Below are 21,300 nucleotides of genomic sequence, written 5' to 3' on the forward strand. Positions count from 1 at the left end.
GAAGGTATTATTCATTTGTTCTATCTCAAACTGGTCTAATTGAAACATATAACAAAAGAGAGAATGGGTTGATCTTCAACTTATTATGTGTTTACAAAAAGTCTAGAAGATTGGACAAGGTGGTGGGTTGGAAGTCAATCCAACCCGTTTCGACCCACACTAAAATTTACCCGTTCTCACCTGTTACCATTTTTTTTTTCCAGAATCACCTCATTAGCTGTTGTTTTTTTAATCATTATTGGAGGTCTATATCATCATTTTTCCCTATTAGGAGATTAGGTTAGACAAATGGATTTTGAAAAACCAGCTAAAGGGTAAAACTTAAAAGGGGAGTTAGCTTTTTCAGAACTGGGCCAGACCAAAATGTAACATGTTTTTGTTTTCATGGGGGTGATATATCAAAATCATTTATGTCAAGACTTGAAAAGAAAATGTTTAAGCAAGCTGGAAATTGTGACTTGTGGGTGCCAAATGGGACCACACTTCATTTATTCTTTATTAGAGATTAGGTTTTTTTTTTAATATTTAGTAAAGGAGGCATGGTTGTGATGCATAGGGATCACAAGCCAGAAAATTTCTTGCTTTCTACCGAGGATGAAAATGCAATGTTGAAAGCAACGGATTTCGGGTTATCCGTGTTCATCGAAGGTATAAATTTCGTAATTGTAAGAGAACAATGGCGGATATGCCCGCAAATAGCGTCTGTGGGGACGTGTTATTTGGTGGGTGTTATTTGTAACGGGTTGATTTACGTTGCGAATGCTGGAGATTTGAGAGTGGTGTTAGGGAGAGCTGATAGTGGTGAGGTGTTTCGGCTATACAGTTATCAACATGGTACTTTCTAAACGAAAATCTGGTTGATGATTTTGGTTTTTTTGGGTACAATTCGTCCATAGTTGTATTGCGTATTTTGCAAGTTTGCTACCGCTTTGTTTTTTTTTTCTATAATCATAAATGTTTTTGTCAAAATTTGAAGATCAAATGTAGCTTCTTTGACTTAGGAAAGTCAACTGTGAAGTCGTTCTTTGTGAACCACATATTTTCGTTCTGTGAAAAAGATTCAGTCTTTAACTTATTGTACTAAGCTGCTTTCATATAATATAACATCGGCGCAGCGAGCGCAGTTGCAATGGCGCAGCCAGGGCAGCCTCAACGGCGCAGCCAGCGCAGCCGCAACGCCGTAGCCAGCGTGGGACGTTAACAAACAACTTTAATGTTATTTTTCTGTTATGAAGGGGACTAGGGGAGCTATCGAATGAACTTAGCCGGACTCAACATCATCCATCGATGAACGAATATGTATGTGTGTTTTCGGTTATCTTATCTATCTACTATGTTTGGCTACGTCTGTAAATTTAATGTTTAAGATATAAGTAGGTATCTAAGAATATATCTTATAATTGTGTTAGTTTTTCTAATAGATTCAGCCCATGTCACTTTTGTGTGGTCTTTAATTCAATAATTCTGCAAGCCACAAGCAACATTTGGTTGAAAACAAACAGTTCATTCATTTAGGTCACAATTTCACCACTGTTCATATAATTGTGTATAATCTTCATTCTAAATGCTGGCAAATTAACTTTTCCTTTATAATTTAACCAACATATCTGTAGATAGAAAGAAACATTGTAGAAAAGTTTGCTAGGAGTGCACGTTAATTAATGAAGCTTTGAACTATTTATCTTTTCAAGAGTCTTCTTAGGTAGTAATAGATAAAATTCAGCAAATGAATAAATGGTTACTAATACTAATGTTTCTGGTCATATGATGGATCTCAGTTTTGAATCGTCACACTAAAGAAATTGGCATAATAGCCTTGATGAAGATAAAGACTCGGACATGTCGGTGAAAATTTACCACTATCTTGATACAACTTGCTTGTCCAGCCTCAAGTTTTTTTTTATATTATAATTAACAGCTTTAACTTGTGTTAGTATATGTAATGCAGTAATGGCCCTTTTTGGCTTTTGCAGTTGTTGTTTGTTGGCATAATAGTGCATGGATGCTCTTTTTTAGTTGTCTTAGATTCATAAATTTCAACATATTCGAAGTCTTGATAGCAGCGAAGTATGATGTGGTGGTTTGATTGCTTTCTTATATATTGGCCTGTGATGTTTAATCTTGGTGTATATTGAATTAAAATTGGGTGTTTTAGATTTATTAGGGGATTTTTCCATCAGAGTTTAAATTTTATATTCCGCAGTTTCTTACTGGTGGTGTTTGTATGACCTCGTGTTTTGGTGATTATATATTTTATCTTACCGTTATAGAAAACTCAGTTTTGTCATTTGTATACTTTTGACAATGACAATTTAGCCATTTAATACCCTTTTCATATCAACCCATCTGTTTAGATATACATTTTATGCATTCTTAGATTACGAGATTAGTTCTTCATTTGCGTTGTAATCATGGGCCAATTTTATTTGTTTGATACGCAAAATAAAGATAATCATAAAATCAATTAACCCGTGACTGAGTATAATAATTAGATAATCCAATAATTATATAAATTTATTAGAAATCAATTTTAAATTAAAATAATAGTTAAACAAAATAAAGAAATAAATTAATTATTAAAGAAAGAATATAAAGATATTGATGGGAATAAGATGCCGAGAGTGAGTTAAGTTACAAAGATACACATCATTTTCTACTATCCCTGTGTTGAAGAAATCAAACAAAGCCTTCATTTATATTTATTTTTCTTATATATATAAGGTTATGAGTTACATAATTTATATTGTTTAACCCGCATATTTAACGGGTATATAAGAAACCTAATAGACGTCCTGACTTTTTATAAGGCCCATTACATATATAGATCACACTGATACTACCAATAATATTAGCATTGACCATATTTTTACTACATATAACTCTTCTTTATATCGATAAATCCAAATTAATTCGCTCCCTAAGTTAGGCTAGCCCCATAGTAGCAAAAGTTTGACCACATTGACACGAGATTCATATATTTTAAACTTTTCCATGCTATTTGTTTATTTTTTTTTGGATTTCTATACTAACTGTTGGTACCACACTAATACCGTAATATCACGAGACGACTCATAAACTAACAGTAAACGAGTATCCTATTGTAAATTGCCACTCCCGCCGCATCACGCAGATGTCAGTGTTTTCTTTTTTTACATGTTATTTACATAGTTGCCCCCTGTCGAAAACATCAAGCTTCGCCACTGCCGAAGGCTTCATTGTTACTGATGATACGTTTCATCATCCAAACCGTTGATTTACCCACATCTTAAAAATCCCTCATAACAAAACTAGAATCACACAATTTTCTTTGGTTTCTCCTGAAGCCGGTAACCGACCGTCACACAATAACCACCAAACGCCATCACGAAACCAACCCCCCCCCTCCCACACCACCCAAAAACCGACCCTCACGTTCTGCTACACTGCCACCATCTTCATCGCATACCACATCAGAAACTACATCCCCGTACATAACCCTAAACTCACCAACCTAAATAATATGTTTCCCGCCGCATTGCGCGGGTAAACGACTAGTATATATATATATATTAACACGCCAACATAATAAAAAAGGACAACTTTTCGAGAAAATCTCAAAGTTATGTGATAATTCTAAGAAACGGAGAAACTTAGGATTTTTGTGATTAAATGTTATCTTGATTTAGAATTGTTCCCATATTTGGACGTATATAATCAATTTCTAGGATTGCGGTATTAAAATACGCACCCAAAGGTGAGTGTCACTAAACCCCTCTTTTTACTGCTTTATATATATTTTGGGGGTAGAAGACGCCAATAAAAGGGTTTAATAATGTTTTTGAAATAAAACATAGCTCTTGATATAAATTATATATTTTCATTATAAATATGTTGATTTTTGGGAAATTATATGTATATATATTTCGGGATGAAATGATTTTGAAGAATAAATATGTTTTGGGTGGAAACGGGATTATGCACGGTGTTTGGGGGAAAACAACCATGTAGTTGGTACGAATATTGCTTGGTCTCAAGAGAGTAAGTATCATCATAGGCTTACATTTCGTCGGGGATTTCAGGGGATTCGTACAACATCGTGTATTAAATTGTCACATTAGTAGGATATATATATTGTATGTGAGGCAGACATCATAGTTTAAGTATTGCACGCGAGGAATTGTTGGTAGATCTATCGGGTTGACAACCCCGTCATGACTGGTCGCCCCGTGTCAATGTCGAACGACGGATTAATATTTTGTTTATTGTCTAGTTTTGATTATCCCTGCATGGTTAATATATAGTTCGTATCGTCTAGCTAACATACGAGTCTGAAAATTGACGCTATAATTTAATATACAAAACCTAGGCAGTAATACTATTGTCAGAGTAATGACCCGATGGAAGGCCCATGGATTTTATCAAAGGAGTAAAATGGACTTTCTAAAATTACATGGATATTTTCAAATAAACACCTAATCAGAAAGTTTTCTTTGGAATAAAATTTGTTAGTAAACGAATAAGTGAACTCACCTTCCTTTGTGTTGACACTTGATTTTAACGTGTTCTACAGGTACTTGAGTTCGGCTTCGGGAAATCATGGCGTATCTTGTGTTTGATGATGCATGTCGTTTCTTTTAAATATGTTTGACATCTTTTAAACTAACTTAGACGTTTGTAATAAGATCCGCAAGGATCAAAACAACTAAACTTATGTGGTTATGTCGTGACTTTTAAAAATGTAATGTTTAATATTATGTTTTAAAATATGTCAAAATGTCCAACAAAAGAGTGCATCTTCCGACAAGGTATAAATGGGCACCAACTTCCGTCTCCACTACGTTTAAATATTCTGTTGCGACGTTTTTGGGGTGTGACAGAAGTTGGTATCAGAGCCATTGGTTGTTAGCGAACTAGATGTTTTCGTGAAAAACACTAGACTTCAACCGAAGAATTTTGAGATATAAAGTCCAAAATTCTCGAAGCCAAGATTTTAAATAAACATAGGAAATATTTGACCATGTGTAACAATCCTAAATAAACTGACACCCTCGATTATTTTTCCGACACCCTAATATATTTTAAAATATCCCAATATGTCCCAAAATATACACGTATGTGAAAACCGAGCCCGAAATACAATATAATATTAAAAATAAATTAAAAACAAGAAAATTTAAGTTGAGGCGGGCCGCGTAGAACCCACCCCAAACCTTTACGCGGACGGTATAAAGGTTAAAACATGATTTCGTTGATTTTTAAGTTTAGGCGGGCCGCGTAAGATCCTCGTTAGTTAACGCGGGCCGCGAGAGTCTCAAAAGGTGGCAAAGCCCGGTGTGGCCACGTGGCCCAACACCCGACGAGTCTATAAGTTGACCCAGCCCAGCTACGCTTTGACCAAGAGTCAACGCGGGCCGTGTAGGCCCTGCGCTTGTGTTACGCGGGCCGCGAGAGGACCAGACTCAGCAACTATATAAGCAGGCCATCGGATTTCATTCGAATTCGTTCAAAGTTCTTTCTCAATCTCAATTTCTGAATAGTGGGCATTATACTCGGGTCTAATACCCCCTAAATAGCGAGGTTCTACTACGATGTAAGTATCATAACCCCTGGGGACGTATTAGATACTCTGGCCGATTGATCTAGGGTTCCGTAACGGCTGTCGTGGTTCTGCCCGACGTAGTCGGTGGAATGCCGTCTCGGGGAGGGTATTACTAATGTTAAAATGGGTTATTATACTAACACACGTGCATTTGTGTAATTTATAGATTATTCTCAGGAAATCCTTACTGAAAACCCTAAAACAGTAATGTGAGTAATCATCTTTTTGTTAAATGTTTTTACAAAACCTCACACAATTCATTATATATTAAGCAGTTATTATATTAAGCAGTTATTGAGTATTTGTAAGAATACAATTATCGTGGGTATGTTGGGGTTTGGTATACAAAATTTGTTACTGGCGTGGTAACATTTCCACAAGTTGAGTATAACAGTACCACGGATGTTAATTTTTATATCTTGGAAACAAATGTAATTGCGGATGTGCCCTCAATACTGTAAAATTGGTTTTTATTTAAACTTGATTAAACTGGGATTCACTCACCAGTATTTCCCACTGACAAAATGTTTTTAAAACGCGTTTCAGGTAACAAAATGTGAAAGCCAAATAGAAGCCAGCTGGACAACACTGAAGGCTTGGAAAAGTGGCAGTAAAGTTACTTAAAAAGAAATAGATGTGTTTCTTAAATAAAATAGGGTGTATCCCTATGAAGATATGTGTACTTAAAACTTGGGTTTCACCCATGTATTTAATGATATGGAAATGTGGTATTTTACTCTGATAAAATATTTCCTAACTACGGTCCTGATGAAAATTTCTGCTGCCAAATTAGAAAATAACGTGATACCACTGAAACTGGCTCGCGGCCGCCCGTTCCCGGGAAATTGAGATCGGGGGCTGCGACAGAAGGTGGTATCAGAGCTATGCCACTGATTCAGCCACAGAAGTGTTCTACTAACATCAAAATTCAATGTGTTAGGAAATAAATAACGGGAATGCATACACAATTGTATGTTCTTGTTATGTGTTATCTGACTATTTGTTAATTTACAGTATGAGCGACCAAGGACCATCTGACGCGTATCGTCAATTGTCTGGTTTGCCTAGCAGCGAAGGTGCCTCTTCTCAGCCTGCCCTCTTAGGGTACTCTGCTGATACGGAAGAAGGAATATTCGTGTTTAAGGCTCAATCTAAAGAGCCATTTCCTCAGAAAAAGAGGGGATGGTTCAGTAGGGGAGCACATGAGTGTAGAAAACGTATGAAAAAATTACAAGACAAGAGAGCACTAGCCGCAGCCAAAAGAGAAACCGACGCATATACCCAGGATATGTTGAATAGGGGTATAGCTAATATCCATATTTAAGCAACCACTGCAGCTGACCCAGACCTGGAGCAAATGTTAGCACCCCAACCACAACCACCAATTCCTGACCAAGCAATGGAGATATAAAACCCTGAAAACCAAGTAGAAATGCATGATTTCAATCCGGAAGAAATACCTAGGGTGCCTGCACCAAATCCCCTAGACCCAAATTACGACCCCTGGTGGGATGACGTTAGGGACTATGTGCAACGTTACCCTATCCATGAAGATTTACCCATGCCCAATCTAGGAGCCTACCCAGGGTTAGATCCTCAAGATCCCTATTACGATAACGATGCATTCATTAGGGAGATTTTAGAGAATCCTTACCCATACAAGGCCCCGTACCAGGAACCCGCACCCCAGATTCCGAACCCAGTCCTAGAACCTGCACCCCCAATGAGTGCAGATAACGTACAAGAACTTAGGACTTTTGGTGAGGAAATTTTAGAAAGCAGTGAGAGAATGCGACAGGTGGGAGAGCGTCTCGTATGGAAATACGATGAACGCAATATAGATTTTTGGATGAATCCATATCCTTGAATCGATGGTGGAAATGGTAGAAATAATATAATAATAATATAATATAATAATAAAATATGTGTGTATGTGTTTGAAAAAAAAACTACGGATGCCTATTACTAGTAGTGTAGTTTTAAATTACAGTTGGTATTGTAATATTAATTTCAGTACTAGTGTGTAATAGATGCATAGTATATGAATAGAGTAAAATTCGTAATGCTCGACGCTTTTTGACCAAAAGTGTGTGACATGTGATTGGTTATATTCAAATATTATTGGTGATATTAATATGTAGTAAATGTTTAAAATTCAGATGGACAACGAAGTGAATCGAGAAAACCTGAATGATAACCACTCGAATAATGATAATCTGAATAACGAGAATCCGAACAACAATAACAATGGAAATCAAGTGGATAATAGTGCCCTTCAACATATAGTGGCACAAGGAATTATAGATGCGACGCCATTTATTATTCAAAATGTTAAGGAAGCCGAAAATAAAAGCAAGCATAGCAGTAAGCGACCAGTTGAACCGGAACACAGCGTAAACAATGGACCCGTACTTCAGGTGCCCATTCCCAAAAGAAGAAGAACCATGCCATATGGTTGTTCTTACAAAGAATTCTGGTCTTGCAAACCAATAGAATTCTCGGGCAATGAAGGACCCATTGTAGCTCTACGCTGGATAGAGAAGACTAAGGCTGTTTTAAAAATAAGCAAGTGTGCTGAAGAAGATAAGATAATGTTTGCTTCTAATCTGTTTAAGAACTCAGCCCTAGAATGGTGGAACACTATCCTCCAGTCAAGGGGAAGCGATAGAGTTTATAACATGGAATGGGAGGAATTTAAAAATATGGTAGAAAGGAAATTCTGCCCTCCCAATGAAAAGGAACAGATAGCAAATAAGTTTTTGAACCTTAGAATGACCGGAGTAGATAGTAAGGGGTACACTACCACATTCTTTGAATATGCTAGAATAGTACCAACCCTTGCATCACCTGAACCAGTATTAATCTCCGGTTATATCTGGGGATTAATTGGAGAGATTAGGCATGTAGTCAAGTGTGACAACTCGTATTCCAGAACCTATCTTTGTGCTTACTGAAACTTGTATGAGCATTACGTGACTAGTTGATGTGTGTGATTGCATTGAATGTTATGGGTTTTATTATGTTACGTGTTATCATGTATGGACCGCACACTTTATTTCTGGCCACACACCTTTCTCTCCGTCCAACTCCACTCGCAAACCACTTGGCCGACTCGAGACCAAGGGCAACCCGTTGATGGGTTCGGCCCACTTCTCTTGTGCACGTTCATTAACCCATTTAGGGGTTCTGATTTTCATAATTTACAAATCACCAAAACACACAAACCCTACATCTTTCTCTCTTCCTCTCTCGAAACCGGCGACCCTCGAAGCTTTCAGATTTAACTCTTGTTTCATCCTTTAATCCAGTTAGTGTTTATTGTTGGTTGTATTATACTTGATGATTGTGATATATATGCTCTACATGATGAATAAAGGGATGAAACATAATTGATGGTGTTATAAACTGTTAATATTGATGTTCTTGTAATCGGCTCCTATATGTGTATTGGATAGTGTTCATATAAATCGAATGGATTGAAAACTTGTTAACAGATTTATGATGATGATTCGGATAAGTGATTTGCTATCTTGAACGATTTGGTGTACACATGAACTAGGGTGCATGTTAGTCTAGAATCTGCTAGTTAAGTGATTCGATCGTGTGTTCCGTATGATATTGATAAATTGTTCTTGAATTGATGATGATTACGGTGATATGTATATACTTGATTTCTGAATTGAATGTTGTTTAATCTGATTTGCGAAACTGCCAAAGTTGTTTGCTGTTTTTACGGAATTATTGAGCTGCAAATTTAGGAAACCAGGAAGTCAGTTACATCTTCCGGTCTCGACACAGATTGCGAGTTGAGAACTCACTGTCTCGACTCGAGACCACACCACACCAGCACACAAACAGCATGACTCGAGATCATGGTTGCGAGTTTGGTTGCGACTCGAGACCACCTAGTCACGAGTGATGTACGTATGACCCGAGACCTTCTCAGTTGCGACTCGAGAACTCGTAGGCTACAACTCGAGATCGCACAGTCTCGACTCGGGATCTCTAGTCTCAAATCGAGACCATATACACGTGTACACTGTTTTGGACTTGCACACTATTACGAGCCCAACTATTTGGGCCGCATACTTGGACTTCGTTTATTTACGTGACTGTACTGTTGAACTCGTACAGTGGTTGAACTGCCATGACTATACGTGTATGCCATGATCAATACTTGTATGCAACTAGATGGAATATGTGTAGAAAACATACGTGCACTACTTGAATACGAACCTGACTTGTATGGTAACCATGGTAGGACGTGGTTGATCACCAAATAGCTTGATTGACTTTTCTGTGTATCTGCCGAGCAAACCAAGGTGAGTTCACACTCTTACCAAGGCATGGGATTCCCGGTGGGTAGGGAATGGGATTAAAGGAATGGGATTGGACATTCACTTGGACTTACACTGTTACTAGACTATCTACCATCGTCCTCGATCGCGAAGGACCCTTACGTAAAACCTACGTATACATGTACTTATCACTGTCCTCAGGTTGCGAAGGACACTTACGTAAAACCTACGTAAACTAATACTCACTACTGCCTCGGGTTGTGAAGAGCACTTACGTAAAACCTACGTAAACCCCCGCGTACCACTGTCCTCGAGTAAGAAGGACACTTACGTAAAACCTACGTAAACCTCGTACGTACTACTGTTCTTGGGTTAGGAAGAACACTTATGGTTGCCCCTAGTCTAGTACATACATACATGGGAAGCCCCCACTAAATGAACATACAAATGACTTAGTTAATGACGCATGATGATGCAACAAAATTACTATTACGAACTTGCTTACTGTGAACTCGCTCAACTAGTTGTTGACTCTCTGTTACATGCCTTGCAGGACCATAGGTACTCATGGAGCTTGCATGGGAGGCGCGGTCGTTGTGGGCACGAATCGAGGATGTTATGTTAAACACTTTTACAACATTTCAACTTAATACTTATGTTGGGTTTTACATTATTGCTTCCGCTACACTTGATTATGTTTGGTTTTGAAAACACCTTTCGTATTGATGGATAACTTTTACTATTTACTTATATGTTCAATATGATTGGTGGCTTGATCCTGGTCATGTCACGCCTCCATGCGGTGGTACTCCGCGTGTGGATTTTGGGGGTGTGACATCAAGCCAGCTAGACCCCAAACTATAGAAGAAGTTGTAGAACTAGCCAATACCTTGACAGATGAATTAATTCGTACTAGAGAAGAAGACTAGAGGAGAAATCTACCCCAAAGGCTTACTCAAGAATTCCGTTTTGGGAATTCTAACCGTAGGAATGTAAGTTCTACCTCTACACCGTACTGCAAAACTTGTAGAAAGAAGCATTCAGGAAGATGCTCCACTCACTGCATTTTCTGCAAGGCCCCAGGACACAAGGAAGAAGATTGCAAGAAGAAATCCAGTAATGGATTGTGCTTCAATTGTGGAGAAAAAGGTCACATCAGACCAAATTGTCCGAAATTGGCTCCAGCTACAAACAACAAGAACACTAAAAATGCTAGAGCATTTGTTCTAACTGCAGATGAAGCCAAGATAATCCCGGATGTCATAGCTGGTACGTTTTTAGTTAATGATATTTTTGCTAAAGTATTATTTGACTCTGGTGCAAACCAAAGTTTTATCAATACTTCATTTTGCAAACTTCTTAATCAATCATTAACTAAACTACCACAAGAATGTTTAGTAGAGACAGCAAATGGAGAAACCGTTAGGATTTCTGAAATCTTGCAGGGAGCAAGAATAGAAATTTTTAATCAAAAGTTTATTGCAAACCTTTACCCAATGAATCTGGGAGGATTTGATGTTGTGTTAGGAATGGATTGGTTAATAGCCAATAAAGCCAGTATTTTATGTGATCAAAAGTCAATCCAAATAAATTCACCAAGGGGTGAAAAGATCCCAATTAAAGGAGATAAACCATCTAGATCCACTAAATTCATTTATGTGATGAAAACTGCAAGTTAGGATCTATAGTGTATCTGATTTCTATAATCACTAAGACTAAATGTGACACCTGGGTCACTGCGACCACCAAACAAATACCAAACCAATGAAATATTTTATTTCATACTTGGGATTTGTACAAATATGCGTATCATTTGCACATATCAATTCTTGTTCGATTTTGGGCTCTAAATCGCTTTCTAGAAGGTTATACGCGTACTGATGCGTAAATATAACGAGTTTAATGCAACGGACACTCTGGAATAGTGAAAAATACTTAACATACCTTAAATAACCTTTACATAACTTAGAAATAAGTTTTGAAGGCTTTGGTATGACAAAAACAAGTTAATTCGCCTACAGGGACTAAATTTGACAAACTGCGAAAGTATGCCAATTTGAACTGTAACAGACATTCCGGAACATGACCATAAGTTAAACATACCATAAATATCCTTTACATAGCTTAGAAATAGGCTTTGAGGGGTTCGGTATGCTAAATTAACTTTTGGATCATTCAGGGACTAAAAGTGTCAAAAAGTGCATAAGTTTGCACTTTCGCGCATAACTTACGTTCTGAATACATCCAGACATCCAAAAATTTACGTAAGCACTAAAATATTTTATTTTAGTGTTTGGCATGAGAAAAATCCATTCGTCGCGCAATTTGGATCGTTTTTCGCGCTTATGCGCATTCCGTCGTAATTAAGCGAACATCGTAACCGTACGGCCAAATGAACCGACATCCGAGATATTTTCAAGCATATTTAATGTTCCCTATGTCTTAACATGATTGTGGGGCTTGAAATTGGGTTTGACGGGTGTTAGAAGTTCCGTTACGCAACGAAACAAGCTACAGGGACCAAAATTGTAAATCTGCCATAGTTGATGGCTTACGGACCGTAAGCCATCACCCATACGGTCCGTAAGCAGGGGCCAGATGCAGCAAAACGTTTTAACTGCTGTTAACAGCCTTTCAGCACTCCAAAGGGCAATGCCTCTTGCCAATCTCTGGGGTTGGGGTCAAAATGAGTTACCATAACATTTCGACACTTGTACGGATGAGATTCGAGCACGTAAATCGATAAACGATCCTAACGGTCTAGCATATCCTATAAATACCCCCCCCATTCTTGTTTAAAACCCACAAATCTGATCTAAAAGCTCTAAGCTGAGGCCATTGCTTCATACCTGAGATCCTGGATCAAGATTAGCTTTCGAGGACCCTTCGTAAGTGTTCTTTCGTTCCTTTATCGCTTTTCGTGTCCTAAAGTCAAGCTATGTTTGACTTTCTGTGTTGACCAGTTTATGATCAACACGAAGTTCGTTTGAACTTCATAACGTAAGTGTGATCACGATGGTTATAGTCCCTAGTGACTATACTTACTGATTACCACGTTATCTAGGCTCAGTGACGAGTCGTCGTTTCAGCCAAAATGCGCATTCTTGCGTATTTTGTAACCAAACTACTCATAGGTATCAAAACCGTTTGTTTTGATACCAAACCTGTTTTCTAAACTTAGTTAAGCATGTTTTAACATGCTTAGCTCGTCTCTCTTAGTTTAGTGCTTATATAGGGTCGTAAGGTAAGCGATCTAAACAATCGCTTATACTTTCGAACCGGACCCATTTGGTAGATCATTAGGATCCGACCAAACACATTAGGTGACCATAGTTGTATAGGGAATAACCTTCCGAGGTTATACCTTATGGTCACATCATTTAAGTAGTTGTATGATAGGTAGTTTATATGCCTTAGGTAAATTACCAAAATGCCCTTTTTACGCCAAAATTCATATTAAGCATATGTAACATAACTTTTGACATCTAAACTGATTTGGTAACAATATTAGACATGTTAAGGCACACTTTACTTATCATAGGATTAGTTAGGCGTTCCGAACGCGTTTTACGCGAACGACACGTTTACGTAGCATAAGCTACATAAACGGGTCGTAATGGGTCGTAAGCACTTAGGTTAGGTTTCATTTTAGTATGTGGGCTTTGTTAAACCATATTACATGAGTTCCCATACTCGTTTGGTTTACGAACCCTCATTCTATCAAATCCTCCGACTTAGGTCCGGTATATTAACATAGTTACCTATATTAGGTGCCGTTTGATATCCGTGATCTCTAGCAATGTTTGGTTGTTACTCAAGGACTTCTAAGCAATCTCAAGTGAGTACATAGACCCCTCTTTTACTGTTTTCCAAACATTTTGGGGTGAAACACATGTGCCTACTTGTTACTTTCATGCCTTTCATGCTTTCATATCATATGCTTGTTATGTTCAATAGTACACTTATAGTACATGATTTCATTGTTTTTATGCTATGTGTGTCCATTGTGTGCATACTCAGTACATCGTTTTACATTACATTTTATGCTATGTATGCCCATTGTGTGCATACTTAGTACATCATTTTACATTACATTTTATGCTATGTATGCCCATTGTGTGCATACTTAGTACATCATTTTACATTAAATTTTATGCTATGTATGCCCATTGTGTGCATACTTAGTACATTTATTCATCACATGCTTACATTTTGGTATGACATTTGGTTTGTTTAAATAAGACAAAGTACATTCATTAACACCGATCATGCTGCTCGTTAGTAAGTAATGGTACCATAGGACTTGACAACTCCCATTCCTGAAATCTCGGGTTTGTTTGGATTGGAAGGAATGACCGAATTCGATAAACATAACAACAAGATAGACCTTTAAATTCGTTTAGGGGTTTATCGCCACAGTTACAAGGCTTGGATGTATGCATTTTCACAATACCACATAGATGTTTATATCAGTATAACATGCATTTATTCCACAAAACATAACTTTGATTTAAACCATGTCTTACTTCAATACCTTATTTTTGTGCATTTTATATATGGTTTAGTTGATATATTTCACTTACCATACATAAACATTTTGACATTTATATACACAATTCATGATTTACATTAGACATAAACATTTTGACATTGATATACACATTACATGACTTGCATTAAACATAAACATTAGACATAAACATTTTAACATTTGATTATACATAAACATTTTACTTTGATGGTTTGTTTTGAGTATGTGATTTAAGTAACGAGGCGTGTGTAATATGATACAAGCATGGTGGATACGCCGCTGGCACTTCCTATATATAAGTGCTTGTATGGTATTACATATCGTAGCGTTATTTGAATCATTTCAATTTAGACATATAACATTTTATACAAATAACATACTTTTCACAAGACATTGTTTTACAAAATAACTTATCTTATACAAACCCATTTTACTTGGTTATTCATTTAACCATATATTATTCTCTTATTTATACATATCATCTGATCTTATTGCTTTTCAAATGATTTACAAGACAAAGCAAATTACAAGGTTCATGACTAAACATTTTCGCAAACATAAGTCATGAATTCTATTTCACAAAACCTATGTATCTCACAGGCATTTTTTATGCTGACGTACCTATTTTCACATGTGTTTCAGGATATGATGCATAGGATTTATCAAGATACACTTAGGCGGACTTGGGCCTTAGTGACAATAAAAGATGCAAGACTAGTTATTTATGTTATATTTCTTTGGTTGTCATGACATTATAACTCTTTTATTCAATAAAAAAATATTTCAATTTCCATGTGTTACGAAACAATGATTCTGTTACAACACTCCCCGACGTTTCCGCCACCTTTGGTTGTCCCACATGGTCGGGGTGTGACAGAAAAGTTGGTATCAGAGCTCATGGTTATAGGGAATTAGGTTATTTGTAATGCTTCGACCTAGTCTATAACCTTCCTAGGACCCTAACACGAGTTTACTTGCGTTTAGACATAAAACAACACCGTCACCTATTCTTAAGTGACAACCGCAACAACAACATAAATTTCAAAACCGCTTTGAAAACTAATCATCTGTTCTAGGATGATTGATTACTAGGTTTTGAACCCTCTGTTATATGGTTTTGAACCCCTTTGAATTTTCAAAACCTCGTCAAAGTTTGGGTCTTATAGTGTGAACACGTGCAATCTGGAAGAGTGGATGCCTGTATTCTGAGTTTTCTGTCTAAGGCTAGAGTGTTCGTACAAATCCACATAATCGGACCAGTCACTCTTACCTGGGAACTCTTGGTGTGATTGTCCACTTATAGGCTAAAGCATGTCTTCGCGATACATTAATATGACCCGCTTACTTTGATGAGTCACCGTCTCATTTGTTTTCCTTAGGTAACAAACAAATGATCGCGATTTCTATGCGTTGACATTTTGTTTTATTTACCGATAACATTTCATTTGTTTCCTCCTATATCCTTCATTTCCTCCAGAATGTCTCTTCATCACAACGATGCGCAGATATCCGAGCAGACTGCCAAATTTGCCCAGCGGATAGGCGAAGTAATTCTGAAGACTGTTGAATTAGGCATTGCCATGTCTCGTCTCAACAATGAAGCCACTCAAGGGCCACCAAAGGAAACAGAAGTCAAGCCTGCACCACCAGCCAAGAAACCAATCAAGGAATCAAAGACCATGGATGAACAAACTGGATCCCCTAAGAGGTCAAAGAAGCGAAAGGCTTCTCAGAACTTCGCTGTGGTTGCTCACAATGGTCAAGCCATCCCCAACCAACCAGCTCAACCCCATGCTAGGAAGCCATACAATGGAACTGCACCCTTGTGCAACCAATGTAGCCTTCATCATCACGCTATTATGAAGGGACGCAAATGCCAAATTTGTGGACTTAAAGGTCATACAACAAGGGTTTGCTCAACTACAGCTGTACCAAATCAATCCGGACCCATCCGGGTGGCAACACCACCTGTTAAGAAGCAATACAAGGGAACGACACCAATATGCGACAAATGTAATGGGCATCACCAAGCTCACTTACAATGTCGTCGGTGTGTATCATGTGGGCGAGTTGGTCACCTGGCAAGTGCTTGTCGATGTAACCCAAACCGAGGCGGTCCAAATCAACCACAAGCTAACCCTGCTCAAGCTCGCTTCCCGCCTGGATCATGCTACAACTGTGGCAAGAGGGGTCATTTCATGAATAAATGCCCGAAGTTTGCTAAGGCAAATCCAACCCGCGGATGAGCAGTTGGCTGTTTAGAAGATGCTGTTGTCTTATGCTTTTGTTTCTCCTATTTACTTGTAATGTGAAACAATCTGTCCCGTTCATAAATACAAGTTGTTGTTCGCAATTCTGATATACAAGTATAGTTACATGTATGTATGGCATTCCCCTATGATGCCTACATTAAGGAACTATGTTCCTTGCAAACTACTTTTGTGAAGATTTTTCCCATTTTTGCGTTTACTCATGATTTCCTTGGTAAATTCTAAGTACTCGTTTTATTCTAAGAAACGAAGTACAGGAAATAAAGTGACATTATGTGTAATCGTGCTTCTATGCCTTTGAATCCTTGGTTAGATAACCAAGGATATTTTCAAATCTCATACCCATTACGTTCTGATTTCTTCAACATGCATAACATAAGTTTTCAAAACAACCTATATGATTTCAAAACATTCTATATATAGTTCGAAAACATTTTTAATATAGTGTATTTACTTAACATCACAAATGCACAAAGCTTTGTCTATGTTTTCAAAAACAACCCTCATGATTTCAAAATATTTCACATAGTTTGAAAACAATTTTAAGTAATATATCAAGTGCACGATTTCAAAAGCATTATTCATATTTTCAAAAAAAAAACCTTATACATAATTTCAAAATTCATCTCGCATGATTTTAAAACATTTTTATAAATATACTTACCTAGTACACCTACTTTATGATTTCAAAAGTATTATGCATAAGGTTTCAAAAACATTGAACACATTCTTTTTAAGAACCCCATGCATAGTTTTCAAAAATATTTATCCTTATACATTGACTTAACTTTCAAATTCCGCTTCATATGTTGCCTTGGCATATTGAGCATCTCAACCTCATAAGCATTTTACTTCACGTTTTGACTTAAACACGTCCAGTGCAAGGTTTCGAAACATCTTCAACTTCTAAAATCCATATGGGATCTTTTTATCTCCACAAATAGACCCTTGTGGATGATTATCATACAAATCAGAGTCCTTAATTGGATTCCTTGTGTACCTTAATTCGAACATTTCGGTTCCTTAGAATCGAAATCGAATTTTCTCTTTAAGATCTTTCTATCTTTATAGTTAGATTCTTAGAAATATTTAAAGCACCAATCAAAATCCACTGATTGGATACCTGGTGTGCTTTAAATACATACGCTCTGTTAGCAAAACAAATTAACAAATTAAAGATCTAGATAAACAATCTTTGTGGTTATATGACTATGTGTTTATGCATCTTGTGTTTTCTGTTATGCATTTTGTGTTTTTATATACTGTAGATATTCGTTATCCAAATCCTCGTAAAATCTTTCATATCTTCATATGAGGGATTCGTAGTAGGATATTCAAAAAGGTGCTACCTTAAATCCTTAATGGGCTTCTATGTAATAGTTAAGACCCTTGGATTATATAGTACCACTCCATGATTCATAAGAGACCCTTTTAGTGGTCTAGTAAAAAAGATTGATTCAAAACTCTGGTTAAGAATGACATGTGATGATATAAGCTGAAAAGACCCTTGGTTGTCTATTAAAATCATTTATTGATTTAATAAAAGGGACCCTATGGTGGTCTAGTCACAATCCTCACAAGCTCGTTCATTGTTTTTCTTCCCCTAAACATTTTAAGATGCACTACTTGACTATGCAAGGAATTACGTGATTATGGATGCATACATAATTACGAAGTTCAGTGCACAGAAACCACAGTAAAACTTATTATGTGTAAGAACCGATAGTGACAACCATAACGAAATGTGAACAATGTAATAGAGGTACGGTGGACGCACCAATGACGCTTTATATACTTTTATATAAGTATCCCTCTCACATTACAAGCATGATGTTATTGTAAAGTTACTAGAAGTTCAGGATGCTAACCAGTGTTGTTTGATCTTTTCAACTTCATGTTTCAAGCTCTCACAAGTTTCCTCTGAATAAATTTCGGAACGAAATTTCCTAAAGTAGGGGAGACCGTGACACCTGGGTCATTGCGACCACCAAACAAATACCAAACCAATGAAATATTGTATTTCATACTTGGGATTTGTACAAATATGCGTATCATTTGCACATATCAATTCTTGTTTGATTTTGGGCTCTAAATCGCTTTCTGGAAGGTTATACGCGCACTGATGCGTAAATATAACCAGTTTAATGCAACAGACACTCCGGAATAGTGAAAAAGACTTAACATACCTTAAATAACCTTTACATAACTTAGAAATAAGTTTTGAAGGCTTTGTATGACAAAAACAAGTTAATTCGCCTATAGGGACTAAATTTGACAAACTGCAAAAGTATGCCAATTTGAACTGTAACAGACATTCCAGAACATGACCATAAGTTAAACATACCATAAATATCCTTTACATAGCTTAGAAATAGGCTTTGAGGGGTTCGGTATGCTAAAATAAACTTTTGGATCATTCAGGGACTAAAAGTGTCAAAAAGTGCATAAGTTTGCACTTTCGCGCATAACTTACGTTCTGAATACATCCGGACATCCAAAAATTTATGTAAGCAATAAAATATTTTATTTTAGTGTTTGGCATGAGAAAAATCCACTCGTCGTGCAATTTGGATCGTTTTTCGCGCTTATGCGCATTCCGTCGTAATTAAGCGAACATCGTAACCGTACGGCCAAACGAACCGACATCCGAGATATTTTCAAGCATATTTCATGTTCCCTATGTCTTAACATGATTGTGGGGCTTGAAATTGGGTTTGACGGGTGTTAGAAGTGCCGTTACGCAACGAAACAAGCTACAGGGACCAAAATTGTAAATCTGCCAAAGTTGATGGCTTACGGACCGTAAGCCATCACCCATACGGTTCGTAAGGAGGGGCCATATGCAGCAAAACGTTTTAACTGCTGTTAATAGCCTTTCAGCACTCCAAAGGGCAATGCCTCTTGGCAATCTCTGGGGTTGGGGTCAAAATGAGTTACCATAACATTTCGACACTTGTACGGATGAGATTCGAGCATGTAAATCGATAAACGATCCTAACGGTCTTGCATATCCTATAAATACCCCCTAATTCTTGTTTAAAACCCACAAATCTGATCTAAATGCTCTAAGCTGAGGCCATTGCTTCATACCTGAGCTCCTAGATCAAGATTAGCTTTCGGGGACCCTTCGTAAGTGTTCTTTCGTTCTTTTATCGCTTTTCGTGTCCTAAAGTCAAGCTATGTTTGACTTTCTGCGTTGACCAGTTTATGGTCAACACGCAGTTCGTTTGAACTTCATAACGTGAGCGTGATCACAATGGTTATAGTCCCTAGTGACTATACCTACTGATTACCACGTTATCTAGGCTCAGTGACGAGTCATAGTTTCGGCCAAAATGCGCATTCTTGCGTATTTTGTAACCAAACTACTCATAGGTATCAAAACCGTTTGTTTTGATACCAAACCTATTTTCTAAACTTAGGTAAGCATGTTTTAACATGCTTAGCTCGTCACTCTTAGTTTAGTGCTTATATAGGGTCGTAAGGTAAGCGATCTAAACAATCGCTTATACTTCGAACCCGACCCATTTGGTCGATCAATAGGATCCAAACAAACACATTAGGTGACCATAGTTGTATAGGGAATAACCTTCCGAGGTTAAACCTTATGGTCACATTGTTTAAGTAGTTGTATGATAGGTAGTTTATATGCCTTAGGTTAATTACCAAAATGCCCTTTTTACGCCAAAATTCATATTAAGCATATGTAACATAACTTTTGACATCTAAACTGATTTGGTACCAATATTAGACATGTTAAGGCATACTTTATTTATCATAGGACTAGTTAGGCGTTCCGAACGCGTTTTACGCGAACGACACATTTAAGTAGCATAAGCTACCTAAACGGGTCGTAATGGGTCGTAAGCACTTAGGTTAGGTTTCATTTTAGTATGTGGGCTTTGTTAAACCATATTACATGAGTTCCCATACTCGTTTGGTCTACGAACCCTCATCTATCAAATCTTCCGACTTAGGTCCGGTATATTAACATAGTTACCTATATTAGGTGTCGTTTGATATCCGTGATCTCTAGTACTGTTTGGTTGTTACTCAAGGACTTCTAAGCAAACTCAAGTGAGTACATAGACCCCTCTTTTACTGTTTTCCAAACATTTTGGGGTGAAACACATGTGCCTACTTGTTACTTTCGTGCCTTTCATGCTTTCATATCATATGCTTGTTATGTTCAATAGTACACTTATAGTACATGATTTCATTGTTTTTATGCTATGTATGCCCATTGTGTGCATACTCAGTACATCGTTTTACATTACATTTTATGCTATGTATGCCCATTGTGTGCATACTTAGTACATCATTTTACATTACATTTTATGCTATGTATGCCCATTGTGTGCATACTTAGTACATCATTTTACATTAAATTTTATGCTATGTATGCCCATTGTGTGCATACTTAGTACATTTATTCATCACATGCTTACATTTTGGTATGACATTTGGTTTGTTTAAATAAGACAATGTACATTCATTAACACCGATCATGCCCCTCGTTAGTAGGTAATGGTACCATAGGACTTGACAACTCCCATTCCTGAAATCTCGGGTTTGTTTGGATTGGAAGGAATTACCGAATTAGATAAACATAACAACAAGATA

At 37.2% G+C, this 21,300-nt stretch overlaps 1 long non-coding RNA gene across 1 annotated transcript; it reads left to right on the forward strand.

Annotated features, from left to right (window-relative positions):
• Nucleotides 1-544: 544 nt before the first annotated feature.
• LOC110897954 lies at nt 545-2,160 on the forward strand. Its single transcript, XR_002569118.2, has 3 exons — nt 545-834; nt 1,236-1,299; nt 1,779-2,160. It is a non-coding gene; the product is annotated as an uncharacterized LOC110897954 (long non-coding RNA).
• Nucleotides 2,161-21,300: the final 19,140 nt, after the last annotated feature.

This window comes from Helianthus annuus, chromosome 2, assembly GCF_002127325.2.
Source record: "Helianthus annuus cultivar XRQ/B chromosome 2, HanXRQr2.0-SUNRISE, whole genome shotgun sequence".
Classification (NCBI taxonomy): domain Eukaryota; kingdom Viridiplantae; phylum Streptophyta; class Magnoliopsida; order Asterales; family Asteraceae; genus Helianthus; species Helianthus annuus.